At 39.8% G+C, this 19730-nt stretch overlaps 1 long non-coding RNA gene across 2 annotated transcripts in view; it reads left to right on the top strand.

Moving 5' to 3' along the window:
* The window catches only part of LOC119851731, a 50835-nt gene extending 31721 nt beyond the window's left edge, over positions 1 to 19114 (top strand). For both annotated transcript variants that reach the window (XR_006278773.1, XR_006278772.1), the window contains exon 3: positions 18246 to 19114. This is a non-coding gene — a long non-coding RNA (uncharacterized LOC119851731). The remainder of the gene's footprint in view (positions 1 to 18245) is intronic.
* The last annotated feature ends 616 nt before the right edge of the window (positions 19115 to 19730 follow it).

Here is a 19730-nt window from a genome sequence, read left to right as displayed (position 1 = left end):
CATTGATGGGAAAGTTAGTTGAGAGAGAAGAGACTAAACAGAAAAAAGGTGATACATTACAAAATCAAGGAGGAAATTGAATGTGTGCTAGAAGCATGGACTAGGGAATTAGAATCAATTGCTGGACAGGATGTGTTTGATATATTGTACATTCATAAGGCAGCCTACACAGATATGAAAAATAGCTCATTTTGATAGCCAGCAAGTTTAACTGTTTCACAAGATGAGAAAGCAATTATTCTTTCTTTATGGTGATTTCCAGGGAAACTGACTATTACTGGTGCATTAATATAAGGCTATCAGTGACGGATTTTGCTTGAAATAACTTTTCTTGATGCATCAGCAAACCATATTTCATTATTGTGACAGAAAAGTAAGGAAATAGAGCTTTATGTGAATGAATTAATTCATACAAATATTGCAAAGAGCATACTGTTGCAGACAGTTTATTTGACTGTAGAAACTGGGAGAATCAGATGTTCTATACAGTAGGTCCATTCTCTGTTTTCAGTTTCCTTACTTGAGTTATGCAGGGGAGAATATAACTGTTTGTTTTCCGATGGGGACTTGCTCTTAGGATACCAGTTGATAGAATCAGGTGTAGCATGCTTGTGGTGGCCAAGATGTGCTCCTCCCCGCACACACACATATAAGGGGTAGTCAAGGGGTTAAAGAACTTCTTTGGTCATGATCAGACACAACACGCCACATATGTAGGGCTTGTCATGCTTGGAGGCCGGCCCTTAAAAGGTGAAGCTCTGGAGGCAGGGCGTAAAACTGACACACAGGGAGCAAGAACCTTTGTTGCTCACTGCTGAATGACTTGAAGGCACCATCCACCCCATTCCACTGAGAAAGAAGATGGGCTGGTTGTCCTTCTTTGTTGGAACTCCCAGGACTAAATCTTGAGTTCAGCCATGCAAGAGTATAGGAGCTGAGCTATGTCTTCGTTTGGTGGTCTGAAGACCTTCCTTACATGAGTTTGTGGGGAACATTGACTCCCACAGGCCATGGGAGGGTTTTGCTTTCTATTTGGACTTTTGTACTCCTGGAAGGAACTGGACTCTCTAAGAAGCACAGCCAGAAGACCATATCTCATACCCTTGAACTGGGCAACAGGATGACTGTCCCCCAGGGAATGGCGTATGAGGTAAGAGAGATACCCATCCTCATTCCAAGGGGGTGCTCCAGAGACAATACTACATAAAGCTATGTGTGTATGTCAATTTATCATGCACAGAATGATTAAACTCGTGTTTTTCCCCATCTTATATGAAAGAGGTAATGAAAAACTCAGTGAATGTAACTACTTTAAATGACTTTCCTTTAGGGTATGGTGGTGATATCCTACCATTGGCTGAAAACGGAGATTGACAGTACCCTTGGATTCACGGTCAAGTCAGAGATAAACAAAAACTAATCCAAAAGAGAAAGGCCCTATTGTAGGAAATTAAATATTTGTTATATTTTTCCAAAGATTGTTGATAAAACAATTTTTTGTGGTGGTGTTTTTTTATATGAGTAATAAATCACTCATCTGCTGACCCAAAAACCAAGTTGTATTTTCATTTTTCATTTTCCAAAAGCAAAGAGTTTGCATTAGTTTAGTATGGAGATGGGAAATCAGTTTAGATTCTGGATAAAGGTTTCTGATAAAGTTATCAAAGGTTCAGCTTCTAGATTTCTTAACATCATTAAGATTACTACCATAGTATTGAATGAAAGATCCTTGTGGGTGGGCATGGAGGATGTCACACATACTTTTGACTTGTTGGGGATGGACAGAGTTTAGGCACTGTATCTCTGGTTCTGGGTCTGTAGGCCCTCACTCCAGGTGTAGACCACATGTCTGGCACCCCTCTTGGCAGTGGAGACCCCTTGGTCTTCCTTGAAACTAGTGCCAGCTCTCCTAATCCCTCCCAGGAGCTGTTGCATGCTCTGAGTACCACCAAAGCTGTGGACCCTCTGGTTTACAATTTTCCCCCTTCGGATATTACAATACAGTAAAAGCAAGTCACACAAATATTTTACAAAGGAATTTATAAACACACACATTTTACTCTTTGACAGCCCAAAGGGTATAAATATTGTGGGGGAATAACTTGAGTGCCTGGTATTAAATGAAAAAATAACAAAACTAGCACACAAATCCCTGCCTCCATTTTCTCACCACGCCAAGGACCCTTCGGGATTTGCTCAGTGTCTTTTCAGGGGTTCAGGATTCCTCCTGTCATGTTGCTCAACCTTGTCTGCTTCCCTCTTTAAAATGGCCAGGGAGTCATCTGAATTCAAGTCTGTTGTCAGGTGACCAATTGCTTGGTTAGAAACTCAGCTAGTTTAACTGGTTTGTCAGGCAACAGCTAGATCACTGTATTAGGGTGCACATATCTGAATAATAACCCTTGATTAGCCTTGTTAGCCTTCTGCTAAGTGTAAGAATTTCTCCTATCTTCCTGGCTGTTTCTGCATAAGATGAAGGATAAAAGGCAACAGTCCAGACTTACAATCAAAACGGAACTCCCAAAACAAAACTGAGTTTGTAGTTTGACATAGAGACAGACTGACATTAATCCACCACAGTCCCAATCCTGCACTCCAACCCTCCACAATACTGAGATCTCCTACTAGTCTGATCATTTTCACCCTAATCTGGCTCTGAAGTTTTTCCATCTTGATACTGAATATTTTAAATTTCTTCACATTAGTTGGAAGAGCATTCAATATGTGTTTCAATTTTTTTCCTCTTATGGCTGGAAATGCCTCTCCTTCCATGGATTTAGTGTTTCAAGCCCAGCAAAAAAGTTCTTCCATGTTAGCAACTTGAGATATTAAAAGAATCCATTTGCCTACTGCTTGCTCAAAAACCATCTCAAGTTTCAATAATTAAACTCATCTATGATGTCACAGTGTGATTTGTTAGTATCTCTGCAGGAACTTGACTTATTAAAATCACTATGTTCAGCTGCCTTGTCTTTGATTTAGGCATTTTCTTTTGATGAATAGCTTGGCCAAATATAAATGAATACTAACTTAATATTCTTTCAGATAGGAAGAACATTGATGAAGCAGGTAGATATGAAGAATACAAGTGGCTAGCTCTTCCAAAGGACATTTATGTAGGCGATTCAGCAGTCTAGCACCTCTCCACCATTTCTACTGCTGCTGATCCATTCTTCTGAAGCATATATGAAAAAATTATCCTGGTGTCTGTCATTTGCTAATTATACTAATTTTTCTTTTATACTCCTGCTGCATGCTATACATTCTATTGGCCCTAGAAATAAAAACAATGCATGAAAATAATTCAGTGTGTGTGTAAAAAGGAAGAATTTATAGTGAGAATCTGCAAAATTGAATGTGAACAAAAACCCATTTATTGACATTCCTAAGTGATCTGAAGGATTAATTAATGAGAAACTGGCGCATGGAAATTATGACTAGGAGCAAGTTCTACACTTCATATTATAGTCTATAAAACTCTTATTTTCAGTTTTAAAAGAAGCTTTCTTTAAGGTATTAGCTTTTGAATTGACATTTAAGAGTTCACAATTAGGTTTTAGGTTACATTTAAACTCTATTTTCATTGCTGACTTCAGAAGTTAACTATTGAACAAGTTATTCAACTCAGATCTGTAAAGAAGAATGCTATAAATTCTAGATATTATGTCCTTGTTAGTAAAACCTCAGTACTTACAGTTTCCCTGCAACATTTTTTTCAGTAATTAACCTTTAAAATCGTGACAGGGAAACAAAACAAGTTTTGGCTGACATTTACGGTAACACAGGACTTCCTCCTCCCTACTCTGTATATTTTTTTCATTGCAGACTTTGGGAGGAGTTCTCTGTGCCTGTTTCTCATTAGAAAACATTGGCAGGTAAATGTATTAAGGTTGCCACCTTTTTGTTTGAAGTACAAAAGTGTGCAGGTCCTTTTGAGGAAACGTCATTGTCCATTCTACTCAAAGAGCTCCTCAGAGAATTATTCCATGGCAAAGATCTGCCCTCTTCTACACTCCATTGATTGTCCCATTATTCTGTGTGTGTGTGTGTGTGTGTGATTGAGGGCAGACAGGGAAGGAATTTATGGTTCTGTTCTCTGAGCCGAAAGCTGTGGGTTGGTCAGGAGCATGATGTATTTTCTCCTTCTGTTTGGAATTAGAGGTCTGCTCAGGCCTAATCTTAAAGCCCAATTTGGACCCAAACCTGAAGCAACCTAGACCCGACCCAAACGTGTTGAGTCATTTTCAGAACCAACCCAACCTGAAGTTGATCCTTCCCCCTGAACCTGTGTCAACACTATTACTCCCACCTAGTCCTAGGGCTCAGCTTCAGGGCTTCCTACTCCCCACACTCTGGGCCTGTGGTCTGTCTCTAACCTTGTCCTGCCCTGGGGTGAACGTGTTGGTCGCTGTTGCATACCCGCTCCTGCTGGCTACCACCTTGCTGCACTGTGTGGCTGCAGACTGAGAGGCACTGCAACTGCTTGGCGCACACTCCACAACACAGCTAAGTGGCAGCAGCTGGCAGGAACGGAATACACAGCCATTGCTGCCAGGGTTAGGATCAGCAACTACCCGACCTGACCCCAGGAGGGTCAGGTTGTTTTCAGACCAGACTCAACCTGCCCTGAAATCAACACTTATAGTCATGTTGCAAAGCTGTATTTGGCATGGCAAATTGTCATTCTAAGCCATTTAAGGATGCCCAAATACAGTACAATGATGAAGAGAACCTTATAAATACATGTAATAAAAGACTAAATTACACCAGTAAAAACTGGTTCCCAAATCCTAACCAGCGTAGCAGTGAATCTTATAGCAATGCTAGCCAGACATTTATGCAGGGCTGATTATATTTATCCAAGAAACTTTTTAAAGGAAAATATGGTAAGGATTTTCAGAACTGACCACTTCACTTCCATTGACATGTAGAAAACAACTGCTGTTCCTCTTTTGCACTAGCTATGCTAATTTGTACATGTGAAATTTATACCTGCAGGTTAGCGAGGTGGTTTTGAAAATTTAGTGCTGGGTCTCAAAGCACAGGTAAAACTGTCTTTCTTTGATTAAGAGCATGAATTGCAAGTATTATCCAAATCACCTTCATTGGATTCTCAAATCAACAGGTTCACATGGTGAGCTAGTCAGTTTAGTCACAAGCCATTCTCCAGCATATTAACTATATTAACATATTCAGACAGCTGCAGCGGCACAGGAGCTACCAAACAGAGCTGTAAACGGGAGTTTCAGTGGGAGTTTGCAAGGGGAGTTTGTATTGTGGTGCTTGTTTGGGGTTTGCTTTTGCTGCGGGGGGTGGTCTTTTTGGTGTGACTTGTGTTTCCCAGATTAACAGGACTTAGGTGGGAAGGCGATGACAGATACGGAGGCAGCTGTGGGAGTGACTCCTGTAGTGAAAGACACATTGAGGATGACTGGATGTGGAAGCTGTGGTATGTACATGATCCTGGAGGGGGGACCTGGTAAGAGTTTTTTCTGCATGAAGTGCCGTCTGATAGAGCTGATGGAGGAAAAGATCTGAGGTTTGGAGATGCAGGTGGAAAGTCTCGTTGAGTTTAGGAAGGGGTTTGAGCAGATGATGGAGCAAAGATATGAGGTATCTGAAGGGAAAAGCTCAGACTCACAGATGGAAGCAGGGCTGGGGAATTTTGAGGGGAGACTGGATGAGGAAAGTGGTCATTGGAAGCATGTGACTAAAAGAACCAGAAAAGACGGGCTAGTGAAGGAGAAATAGAGCTTAGGATCAGGTTTGCAGAGTTGGAAAATGAAGAAGGGGCTCAGCAGGTACTTGTTGAAGGTGAAAGGGTAAGGAAGAAGAGAAGAGAGGCTAGTCCTATAAGAAAAGCAGAAGAGTCAAGGGAGACTACACCAAATATGAGCCCCAGGAGGATACAGGATGGGTTGAAGAGGATTATAAGGGAAAATAGGAATGGAAAGAACTTGCAGCCAGAGGGAACAGGGGAGAGACTGGAGAATAGCACTGTCACCAGGAAAAGGCAGGTCTATGTGATCGGGGACTCTTTATTGAGAAGAATAGACAGGCCTGTAACTAGAGCTGATCCAGAGAATAGAAGGGTGTGCTGTCTTCTGGGTGCTAAGATACGGGATGTAGACCTGAGGTTGAAAAGGATCCTAAAGGGAGCGGGAAAGAATCCCCTAATTATCCTTCATGTGGGAACAAATGATACGGCTAGATTCTCGCTGGAAAGTATTAAGGGAGACTATGCTAGGCTGGGGAAGACGCTTAAGGAAATTGAGGCTCAGGTGATCTTTAGTGGGATCCTTCCTGTTCCTAGAGAATGGCAACAAAGGTGTGACAAGATTATGACTGTCAACAGATGGCTTAGGCAGTGGTGCTATAAGGAGGGCTTTGGGATGTATGGCCACTGGGAGGCATTCACGGACAGAGGACAGTTCTCTCGGGATGGACTTCAGTAGGGAAGGAAATAGACTTCTAGGATCGAGGCTGGCACAACTGATAAAGAGAGCTTTAAACTAGGAATTAGGGGAGATGGTTGGGAGATGTCCAGGTAATCTCCACGCCAGATTTTAGCATTGACAGGGAAGAAGACGAAGTAAGAAAGGATACAGCCGTGGGTAGGAGAATGTATATAAGGAGTGAGGGCGGTGTGGATACTAGTCTAATAGGTTATACTGGCTGTAGAATGACTGTGCCTAATAGGGTACAAAATGTGAGCGAGGCCAAACAGCAAAAATTAAGATGTTTGTACACCAATGCGAGGAGCCTAGGTAACAAAATGGAGGAACTAGAGCTACTGGTGCAGGAAGTGAAACCAGATATTATAGGGATAACAGAAACATGGTGGAATAGTAGTCATGACTGGACTACAGGTATTGAAGGGTATGTGCTGTTTAGGAAAGACAGAAACAAAGGCAGAGGTGGTGGAGTAGCATTGTATATCAATGATGAGGTAGAATGTAAAGAAATAAGAAGCAATGCAATGGATAAGACAGAGTCCGTCTGGGCAAAAATTACATTGGGGAAGATAACTAGTAAAGCCTCTCCTACGATAGTGCTTGGGGTGTGCTATAGACCTCCGGGATCTAATTTGGATATGGATAGAGCCCTTTTTAATGTTTTTAATAAAGTAAATACTAATGGAAACTGCGTGATCATGGGAGACTTTAACTTCCCAGATATAGACTGGAGGTCCAGTTCTAGTAATAATAATAGGGCTCAGATTTTCCTAGATGCGATAGCTGATGGATTCCTTCATCAAGTAGTTGCTGAACCGACTAGAGGGGATGCCATTTTAGATTTAATTTTGGTGAGTAGCGAGGACCTCATAGAAGAAATGGTTGTAGGGGACAATCTTGGTTCAAGTGATCATGAGCTAATTCAATTCAAAATAAATGGAAGGATTAACAAAAATAAATCTGCAACTAGAGTTTTTGATTTCAAAAGAGCTAACTTTCAAAAATTAAGGAAATTAGTTAGGGAAGTGGATTGGACTGAAGAACTTATGGATCTAAAGGTAGAGGAGGCCTGGGATTACTTTAAATCAAAGCTGCAGAAGCTATCGGAAGCCTGTATCCCAAGAAAGGGGAAAAAATTCATAGGAAGGAGTTGTAGACCAAGCTGGATGAGCAAGCATCTTAGAGAGGTGATTAAGAAGAAGCAGAAAGCATACAGGGAGTGGAAGATGGGAGAGATCAGCAAGGAAAGCTACCTAATTGAGGTCAGAACATGTAGGGATAAAGTGAGACAGGCTAAAAGTCAAGTAGAGTTGGACCTTGCAAAGGGAATTAAAACCAATAGTAAAAGGTTCTACAGCCATATAAATAAGAAGAAAACTAAGAAAGAAGAAGTGGGGCCGCTAAATACTGAGGGTGGAGTGGAGGTTAAAGATAATCTAGACATGGCCCAATATCGAAACAAATATTTCGCCTCAGTCTTTAATAAGGCTAAAGAGGTTCATAGGGATAATGGTAGCATGACAAATGGGAATGAGGATATGGAGGTAGATATTACCATATCTGAGGTAGAAGCGAAACGTGAACAGCTTAATGGGACTAAATCGGGGGGCCCAGATAATCTTCATCCAAGAATATTAAAGGAATTGGCATCTGAAATTGCAAGCCCATTAGCAAGAATTTTTAATGAATCTGTAAACTCAGGAGTAGTACCAAATGATTGGAGAATTGCTAATATAGTTCCTATTTTTAAGAAAGGAAAAAAAGTGATCCGGGTAACTACAGGCCAGTTAGTTTGACATCTGTAGTATGCAAGGTCCTGGAAAAAATTTTGAAGAAGAAATTAGTTAAGGACATTGAAATCAATGGTAATGGGACAAAATACAACATGGTTTTACAAAAGGTAGATCGTGCCAAACCAACCTAATCTCCTTTTTTGAAAAAGTAACAGATTTTTTAGATAAAGGAAATGCAGTGGATCTAATTTACCTAGATTTCAGTAAGGCATTTGATACCGTGCCACATGGGGAATTACTAGTTAAATTGGAGAAGATGGGGATCAATATGAACATCAAAAGGTGGATAAGGAATTGGTTAAAGGGGAGACTGCAACGGGTCCTACTGAAAGGCGAACTGTCAGGTTGGAGGGAGGTTACCAGTGGAGGTCCTCAGGGATCGGTTTTGGGACCAATCTTATTTAATCTTTTTATTACTGACCTTGGCACAAAAAGTGGGAGTGTGCTAATAAAGTTTGCAGATGATACAAAGCTGGGAGGTATTGTCAATTCGGAGAAGGATCGGGATATTATACAGGAGGATCTCGATGACCTTGTAAACTGGAGTAATAGTAATAGGATGAAATTTAATAGTGAGAAGTGTAAGGTTATGCATTTAGGGATTAATAACAAGAATTTTAGTTATAAGTTGGGGACGCATCAATTAGAAGTAACGGAAGAGGAGAAGGACCTTGGAGTATTGGTTGATCATAGGATGACTATGAACTGCCAGTGTGATATGGCTGTGAAAAAAGCTAATGCAGTTTTGGGATGCATCAGGAGAGGCATTTCCAGTAGGAATAAGGAGGTTTTAGTACCATTATACAAGGCACTGGTGAGACCTCACCTAGAATACTGTGTGCAGTTCTGGTCTCCCATGTTTAAAAAGGATGAATTCAAACTGGAGCAGGTACAGAGAAGGGCTACTAGGATGATCCGAGGAATGGAAAACTTGTCTTATGAAAGGAGACTTAAGGAGCTTGGCTTGGTTAGCCTAACTAAGAGAAGGTTGAGGGGAGATATGATTGCTCTCTATAAATATATCAGAGGGATAAATACAGGAGAGGGAGAGGAATTATTTAAGCTCAGCACCAATGTGGACACAAGAACAAATGGGTATAAACTGGCCACCAGGAAGTTTAGACTTGAAATTAGACAAAGGTTTCTAACCATCAGAGGAGTGAAGTTTTGGAATAGCCTTCCAAGGGAAGCAGTGGGGGCAAAAGATCTATCTGGTTTTAAGATTCTACTCGATAAGTTTATGGGGGAGATGGTATGATGGGATAATGGGATTTTGGTAAGTAATTGATCTTTAAATATTCAGGGTAAATAGGCCAAATCCCCTGAGATGGGATATTAGATGGATGGGATCTGAGTTACCCAGGAAAGAATTTTCTGTAGTATCTGTCTGGTGAATCTTGCCCATATGCTCAGGGTTTAGCTGATTGCCATAGATTCATAGATTCATAGATACTAAGGTCAGAAGGGACCATTCTGATCATCTAGTCCGACCTCCTGCACAGCGCAGGCCACAGAATCTCACCCACCCACTCCTATGAAAAACCTCACCCATGTCTGAGCTATTGAAGTCCTTAAATCGTGGTTCAAAGACTTCAAGGATCAGAAGCTCCTTAGCTCATGCGGTAGAGGCTTATGCACTAAGCTCCAGAGGCTCTAGGTTCGATCCCACCCACCGACAAGCGGGGTCTTTGGTGTTACAGTTGCAACAAAGAATATAGAGAGTTAATTTACAGGACCCATGAACTAAAATTTTTAACCTGGATCCAAAGTCTTATGTTTGTGGCACTGAGTTTGTTTCAGCATCCAGGAGTAAATTATTCTCTTCTAGAAATCTGCCTCTCTCTATCTGGACCGGTAGGGAAAGGAGCGAACCCTCCAGTCTCCCATTCAACGGTTTATCTCTTGATTACCTGAGGAGAAAGTGCAGTCAGAACAGAACTGGATTAATGTGTCGCTATCTTGACATGCTCTCATTAATGTTGATAGCTGTGATGCACTGAAAGGACATAGAGAGGGAGCTGGAGTAGAAGAAAAGCCATGTTAGCATATAACGAGAGTGCTGATATGACTAATCATAGCCTTCTGATATATTCAGAGGCAAATGAAAGACAGAAACGGGGGAAGAAGAAAGCAATTTGAGAGAACTGAGTAAAATGACAAAGAGAGAATGGGGAAGAAAAGAAAAGACAAAGCAAAAAGAAAAGCTATGGGGGTAATACCTGGTTTTCTTATAAAAACAAAATCCAGGATAAACTTGGTATTATAGTTATGTATGATTTTGTTTGGTCTAAAGACTTGCAGGGGTGGCAGTGCACTTTAAGATCATAAGTGGTGACCAGATGTTTCTAGTAATGATTTTCAGGGCAGTGCTTCTGTGTTTATATATTTTATTCAGTATTTTGAAAGATATTTACTGCCCCTAGGTTGCAGTCACTTGAGATGTCAGCCTGATTGTACTGTTGTATCCTCTCTGAGAGAAGAAGGATGATATCACTCATTGACAACAGCAAATAGAGAAACAGCAAGGGCACTTCTAGGTTGCACTTCCTTTCATTTAAAATGAAATATTAGAACAATAACAGATAATATAAAACATGGTTTTTCCTATTCCTCTTCTTTTTGAGGCACTTCTTAAGGAGATACATTAAGTACAGATAATGCAATGATTTTGAATTTGCTCAGCTTTCCAGTGTGCTTAGCCAAGACACACTGTACAACAGGACACATGGGTTATCCCTTGCTCTTTTTGGTAGCTACCATGGGATCTTTTATCTCGACAACTGTCAGAGATGCTCCTGTCAAAGGATGTTTCTTCTCTCAACACTCTGGGCACATGGAAATATGGCATGAGACAATGGTTCAGACTCCTCCTATTTGTATAAACAGCCAGTGACAGCGTAATGTCTGAGTTGTTTCTCACAAGAAATATGAAGCTCTGTTCCAAAAAGTGAGATTAGGCAGAGGTTTGCCATGATTGGCATAAGCACCAACATTTACACCTATCGCTGATTCATTCTATTGTGTAAGAATCTTTTTTTTCCCACTGACTAACAGCGTAGGGAGAATGGAATCCAAATGTTAGCATTTTACTTTAGTCAAAAGAAGACTTCCCAAAACTTACTATTTAAAATGTTTTATTATATTAAGCAAGGAAATTATTGTCTTCTGAGAAATAAATATCAACATTAATTGCTTTTTAAAAATCTGTCTGATTTCCAAGAAGCTATGTTAATGCTTTGGGCTAATGTATAAATTGAAGCACTAATGATCCCTTTTTATTTTTAACTTCATTTCAAATGTATATCAGTGCACACAGCCTATACACAAATGATGCTGCAGAGGGAAGCTAGATATGAGACAGTTAGTTAAACTTCTTTAATGATTTCAGTTAGAGACACTAAAATCTCCAGTGGTCCATCTAGCCCAGTATCCTGTCTTCTGACAGTGACCAGTGCCAGCTGCTTCAGAGGGAGTGAACAGAACAGGGCACTTTATGGGGTGATCCATCCTCCTTCCAGGGACTGGACTACATCCAGTCCCTGCTTTTAGCAGTCAGAGGTTTAGGGACACCCAGAGTATGGGGTTGGGTTCGTGATCATTTTTGCTAATAGCAATTTATGGACCTATCTTCCATTAACTTATCTAATTTGTTTTTTGGCCTTCACAACATCCTCTGGCAACAAGTTCCACAGGTTAACGCTGTGTTGTGTGAAGAAGTACTTCCGTATGTTTGTTTTAAACCTTTTTCCTATTAATTTTCTTGGGTGATCCCTGGTTCTTATGTTATGTGAAGGGGTAAATAACACTTCTGTATTCCCCTTCCTCATACCAGTCATGATTTTATTGATAATAGTGGATTCTGTTTGCCTGGAGAAATGAGGAGAGACCTTAAAATTTGACATACTGAGAGATCTTTCCTATGTTCCCTTTTCCCCCTATAAGGGGAAGGGCAAGATGATTATTTTTGTAGCCCTTACCTAGGGTTGTGAGGTGTCCTGGGGACCTGGCAGTGTCCAGTCAAATGTACTGACTGGATGCCAAAAGTCCAGTTACTGAGGATGTTGGGGGAGGGAGGGAAGACACTGGGTCATCCACTTGCATCAGCCCCTGCTCAGCCAGGATCGCCTGCTAGCTGCATCTCATGGGTGGGCGGGCAGGCAGGCAGCAGTCTCCATGTCAGGCTGCAGCTCCTGTCCCAACCCCGTAGCAAAGGAAGCCCAGCTGGGGGTGGGGAGGGAGGTGGAGAGGATTGGGCGAAGAGGAAGGGGAAGGAAGGAGCAGGGGGCATGGCCTGGGGAATTGGTAGGGCCAGTTTTCAAAAATTAGAAAGTTGGGAACCCTGCCCTCTCCCCGTCTTCCCCAATTAAAGCTGAGTTAGTAAAGCTTCAGCCTTCCACCTTCAAATCCATCGCTGCATCTTTGCTTCATTCTCCAGCACATCCTGATCAGTGCTTAAATAGGGAATCACTCCTTACTCCATGACAATGTGTGGCTGGATGTGTCAAAATCCTGTCATGCACTTGAGTCCCCAGACTTCAAAAAGGCATGGAAATTACTTTACCTTAATGGGAAGTAGCCTGCCTAATTGCCATTAGAAGGTGCCATCTAAGTAGGCTGGAAGGGAAAGGCCAGACATACTTCCCTTATAAGTAAATACAACAGAAATAGTCCAAAATAGAATAGTTTAGCATATTACAAAGGTGGTATTTGTCCCCCTTAGTACAGAATACTGTATTATTTAAAACATTTTAATAAGATCCCTCAGTAGATGCTAAAGAATAAATGGTAGGGGGAGCAAGCTACTTACTTGTCCTTTGGAAGTGACAATTTGGGATGGAAAGTCTTCGTCTCAAAAGACAATACATGAGGCCTGAAGAGTCTTGACAACTGCTGCACCATGGTATGGGGAGAAAAGTTTGTGTGTGCTCGGGTTGGAGCATGGTTGGAGGAAGTGGGCTGTGTATTTGTCTGATCGGATCACGTTGATGCAGTTGAGTGAAACTCAATTTCTGTTACAGTTGCGTGTACTGTATAATGGTATCAAAGACTGCAGAGATAACTAGATATCTGAGTTTTCTGACTCAGGCCAGGAGAAAGTTGTCCTTCTGTGCCAACAGGGATATTTCTGTGCTTGATATTTCCTGGTCTGTAACTCAATTGTGAAAGATCCAGGCTATTGACATATGACAGGTGTTCTCTAACGCCACTCTCTTGATGGCCAAAAAAAAGAAAAAGGAAGCTGGAAAGAGCATGGTAGTTGGTGAGGTTGCTGGAGCTTAGTGTAGGATTCTTCAGAACAGCTGCTTTCTTTAGGGTTGCTGATGGCTTTCCTTCTTTAAAGGAAGCACTGATTTCAGTTATCTCAGAGCCACATGTTCTTTACTTGACCTCACCACACATGAGGAGAAGAGGCTGATTTCAACGATCATGGGCCAGATATTCCTTAGAGCTTTGAGGGATTCTGTTTGAGTAATGGATCCAAATTCCATTAATGCAGATACAATTCCTTGTTCTCTGGTGATTACTGTCTCAGTGCTACCACTCTGATTTTTGTCTACTACATAGGATGAGAGGTGTTTGCAGTGGATGGGGTTTGTGTGACAAGCTATTCCAGTTAATTAGCTTGCTAACTGTATAGAACAATTCTGTAGTACATAATTTGCCTGATGCAGTTCTGTTCTAGAGGAAGGCTCACTTTCAATAGTATAAATTTGTAGCTGGACCTTGAGCTGTCCATGCATTGTGGCTGGGAAGATTTGATACTATAAGCACCATTCCTCCTCATTTTACATAGATCTCTTTGTTTGTTTTAATAACCAAAGATCCTGCTCAGAAAACCTCAAAATGAAACATAAAATATTCCCAAGCACAATTCTCCACTCCCTCTTGTGTTTTGTCACCACACAAATCCTTTTCTAATGTTGGTGCTGACTTTACTAGATTGTAAGCTTCTTCAAGCAGAGACCTTGGGGTTTTTTTTTAGCTATTCCTTTGAAGTCCCTACAGTATAACACTATATGAGTAAGAATAATATGTCATTCATACTCACTATTCAGTTTTATAATAGTTATTCAGTCTCATCACACTTTAATTTCTCTGAATTTCCAAGCAATCACATCAGACACTAAGTTTCGGCTTTTCTGTTCTACACCGAGGCTTGTGTCTGTAGCTGAAGTAAGGTCTCAGGAGTCATTTTAACAATTACCCAGGAGCTTCAAATCCACTCTGATAATAAAGCCAAACTGGAGTACTATGATACATCATCAAAATGTGGGGCGGGAGGGTGGGAGGAGTTCTCATGGAAAAGTTGAAATAATCCAAATCCCTTTTGAGTATTCCTCATAGGCCTGGAGCAGTGTGACATTAACCAGGTAGACTTAATGCAAGATCACAGTAGACAAAATATGAGTACACAATTCAAAAGCAATGGAATGGTGTCAAATTATAGCCAGAGATTTCTTAAATGGTTGTTTATGCTGCAGTCTGACAGCGAACTATAGGTGCAGAACAACTGCTAAACATTAACAGTCAGTTCCTATGTGAGAATTTAGAGAAAATGCTGAAAAATTGTTTGCATCTGCTTAACATTTTCTCTATTAATACAACATTTGTCTTTTAGATTGTAGCAGCTTCTCAGTTAACAGCAGACTTAGTTATGTGCTTCTCTACCATTGTTCTATTTTTCTTGGTGATATCTGTACAGGCAGAAATATTAAAAAATAAGTCTTTGAGACAACTTCTTAGCTAGTAATGTAGTGCAGTGGAGAGTCAGGAGACTGGCTTTCTTCCCACACTAATTACATCACATATCCGCTATATTTCAATACATGGATTTGGTTCTGTCCTTGTTGGAGCAGAGGAATAATATAAAAAAAAATTAAATACTCATTGAGGTCTTTAAATCCATTCACTTTGGCCATCTTATTTTGTTTGCTTTGCATGAACAGCTGACTTGTACTGCCAGAAATGTTTGTGGAAACTGAATTTTTAATTTGTGTGGACAAATATTTGTGCCTGAAGTGCCTGTTCATGCAAGTGATCAGGGAAGAGAAACAAGACCTGTGGCTTTTCTGACCAGTTACAATCAAGCAGCACATCTCAGATTGCAGATATTTGTGATCAATTAATAGAATAAAATATTCTAAGAGAATAAGAGAATTAAATGTATAAATGTAGTAGTTGGAAGCTGATGAATTTGCAGCGAGAGAGTGCAGTGGGAGAAGAAGAGGGAACTGGACATGAAGGATCTCAACAGACTCCGGAACAGAAGAGGATGAAGCCACTGAAGTAGATGCTGAAAGAGAATTAGCCAAGGTAGGAGCGGAACCAAGCAGAAACAGTTATGAAGCCAAGAGAAGAAAGAAAGTGAATGATTGATGACTGGTTATCACATTTTTCTTTGTGTACAAAGTGACTGTCATTTCTGTGTGATGTACAGCACCAAACACATTGTGTACAATAAACAAACTGTACATAATAACTTCAATGGGAAGTCCCTTAGCCTCTTTTGAAAACTGAAGCCCTCATGATACTTTAACAAAATATCACAATTTGCTTTAACATTACTTTAAATGGTGATATAGCCGGAACTTTGACTCCAAATTAAGTGTGTGGGTTTTTTGTTTAATTTTGTTTTTTGGGAGGCTGGGATTAATATGGTGGTCAGTTTCACAGCTCTTACCTAGTTCTTGTATAAGATCCTTTTTTGATTTGACTCCATCCTTCATTAATCTCCATTATAATGATCTTCATTAAAACAGTCTCTTCATACTTCAAACTCTTCGCTCCGAAAGATAATGGTTAATGTACTCCACATTACACATGTTTATCTTCTTCATCACTGCAGTTAATGTTCGTGCAGCACTTTGAAAATGTAAATGTTATTGCTGGTTGTTATTACTAATATTATTTTCATTTTAAAAGAAATACCCTAATCTAAATTCAACCTTGGTGCAAATAGATGCAAGTTCATTGGTTTATTGAAATTAATGTGGTTATGCCCACTTATTCCAGTGCTGAGTTTGGCTCACTAACCTAAATGTTGTGGTGACAGCTGAAAACTTGAGGTATGGAGCAGGAGAAAATGCAAGCAAGGAGGCTCTAAGTAAGTGTTATTAGTTCTGCTCAACTGCACTGAAGAGTCCTATGATCCAATACCATGGCAACAAGCGTGTATAAATGTCCACTGAGTTGGTGTGTATCTATTAATGATGGATGAAGCCACCATATTATACATATCATAAGACCAAAGGCCCAACAAAAATGATCTAAGAAAGAATCCAGTTTAGATAAAAACATTGACTTCATCATTGAAATATATGCAGTACTGCCAACCCCAAATATTCAAAACTCATTACACAGCTTCCCCTGCCCCCACTGTCCCCAAAATGCATGAGATTGGCTTAACAATCATGAGTATTTTAAAACTACATTTTGGATTATTTTTCTTTACCTTTTGCTTTTTCAGAGTTAAGGGTATACAAAGTTCATGTTTTCAAACTTTTCTCTGCAACTAAGAGAGCTACAAATATACTTAAAAAAACCCCCTGAGATTCTCCCATAACCACAGAATTCCTGGAGATGGGACACTAAGTCAAATATCCAATATTTGAGACTCATGATAAAATAATGAAAGTTGGCAACTTTATATAATGTGTAAGAGAAATACATGTTGATGTGTACAAGAAATTTACTAAAAGTAGAATAATATATCATTTCCTTATGGTATTATAAACACTCCAGGCTTAACAAATTTGGCAGAAAAGTAGAAGTATGTTGTATCTAGAAATCAGGTTACCGCTAAATACACTTGATCTGTGAGTACAACTGGTCTGGGTAATAGAATTCAATGGAACCTTGCTGATGTTTGTTGACTTGATTGGATGGGTAAGGCTGTGTGTAACGTGATACATTTTTGTGTCTGGGATTTGCTATGTTTTCTTTTTATTTGACTTTTCAAATTAGACCTCTCCAATCTTGCCTATTTTTTATGTCAATTGCACTTGTTCAAGCCCAAAACTTAATCTAATCAAACAGGAGACCAAAAATAAACACTAAAGAAAAAGCAAGCAAGCGGAATTAATGTGATTGAATTCTATAGGCCCTTCCATTGTGGCCAATACTAGTTCCTCTGGAGAACTGTGTAAAGGATTCTGGGTATAAATAAGTTTGTGTAGTACAGAAATTGCCAAAAAGTCATGATGCGTCAAATAGTTGCTTGGTAATTTCTGCAAATCTCCACTTTATCACAATCTGCTCTATCAGTTGCTCTACCATAACCACTAGGATATCTGCAATGGTTTTTATGTTTTTGTTTTTTTCACATTAATGTATGAAAGGCATGTTGAGTCAATTATGTACTTTGTTAAATTAGTTTCAGTACAACAAGGAAAGATGGAAAATACCTGGCTATTTTATTGCTAAACATGCTTTTATGGGGAGAACAGCATCTAGAAAAGGAAAACAACAACACAAAGAAATTTCACAATGACCACTAGCATATGGCATCAGGAAGCATAGAACAGGATTATCTGCAACAAATTCCTATACCTCTACCACTTCAGCTAAAGGAATAACTATGTTAGTTGGTAGTAGCCACAAGCTCCTATGCTAGAGGTAGATATGGTCATACAACTAGTCAGAGTTTTATGTACTTCCTCTGTCGGGGAGAGCTCATCCCAAGTAACTGAGGACCATAGAATTCAAATCACCACTAAGCCACCATTTTATGACGACCCACCATCACCACCGGACGTCGCTGGATATAGAACTAGAGACTGTCAACATCAAAAGCAGACGTTTCTTCTACTTGAATGAAGAGGGTCATTGAACTGATGTTACTGCAGTAGTATAGGCTTGTTACAGTTGCACGGCAAATACATTGTAAATATGAAAAAAGGAGCATGGGAAAAACAGAATTCTTTTAAATATGCTCTTTACTGTGCATTCACATTACCTTAAACTCTGAGGTGACGACTTATGGTGCCTTCCCTTCTAGAAAACAACTGGCAGAAAGGAAGGAGCAGTGATTCCTAGAACAATTCAGGAGAAAATGCTCCCCAAAGGTGAGCTTTGTCCTAAAGGAGGGGAGGAAGGACACCAGCCATTGAAATCAGAATTAAAAACAAGGGCCACAGTAATTGTGATACTTAGCTGTCAATCATTTAATACTTCAGTGTCATTAACATTTACTAAAGGACCCTGCTTTCACACAGCAAATACCGAGAAACCTGGTTTCTCTCCAAAATAAACCAGACTGTTCAGTCCAACTCAAACATACTGGATAGATGTACATGTCAGGAAAACTACCATCACAACTGACATTCTCAGCAGAGAGATGAAGGACTGACTGAAAAAAGTGATATCTTCTCTTCATTCTACATGGCTTTTCCAGTGAGGATTGAAGCACATAAGTAAGGCTAGGAAGGGGAAGTTTGCACGGCTGTGTGTGTTTTTGTCAATAAACAGAGGACTTTAGTTTCCAGCACTGTCAGTCCAGCACTGAAGAGTAAATTTACTTTTCAAAAATACTACCATTTAGAAATGTAACACAAGATGGAAACAGTCACAATGGCTAGAGAAAAAAATTGAACTGAGGCTAGACTTTTCATTTACCAGAAAAAAGGGGGGGGGGAGAGGGTAGAAGTTTTCCATTATTTTTTCATCTGCATAGTCAAAGTCTGGGCTATATCAAAATGTATTAAATATGAAGTGGATTGTTTTACTCAGCAGTGATCCCTCACAGTTTCCATTATCCTTCACTATAATAAGCATTCTGAGGGTGTCTGATAACTGAATGATGCAAACTGTAATTTGCAATTTTTGTTATGATATAAGGAGGTGGATATTTACTCAAGGTGTTTTTTTTAAACTAACAGAGTACACCTTAATAGTGTATGTATAAATCTATATAAAGCACTAGTGTAAATTAACCTGAAGAAACATCCTGTTGGCCCTTTTATTTATTATAAAATTCTCTGTTTCAAGAACTCCAGCCAGAAGGTCAAGTTTTATTCCTGCAAGTGCTGGTCCATTTTTTTCAAATCAGTTGCAAGCTTGCATGCTGAGACATTTTTTATAAGCAATCAAATATCTTCTGCCAGCATTTGCTTGGCTGATTCTCAAGGAAGATCAAAAAAGGAAATGGAGAACACCAGTGGTGAACTATTCCCCGGAACATTATGAAATTGGCAATTTTATTTTACTGAGATTCAAATGGACTGCATGTTATGAACGGTCTTCAGAAAACAAGATTAATGCATTCTGTGCTGAGGCCACCATGTTTAAGATAAAGATGGCATGCTGGGGTTGTTCTTGTTTTGATAAAGGTAATCAGTCAACTTTGTAAAATGTCTCCAAACCTTTTCAAGAAAAATTAAAACATATATATATATTGGTGGTATGCACAGTGCACTAAATCAGTTTTATATTAACCCATGCAAATGCTAATTTCTTTCAATTTTTATGATTGATGTAAGTGTAT

This window comes from Dermochelys coriacea, chromosome 2 (assembly GCF_009764565.3).
Source record: "Dermochelys coriacea isolate rDerCor1 chromosome 2, rDerCor1.pri.v4, whole genome shotgun sequence".
Classification (NCBI taxonomy): Eukaryota; Metazoa; Chordata; order Testudines; family Dermochelyidae; genus Dermochelys; species Dermochelys coriacea.
Note: the sequence above shows the minus strand (reverse complement) of the source record. Positions and strands in the feature narration are given on the sequence as shown.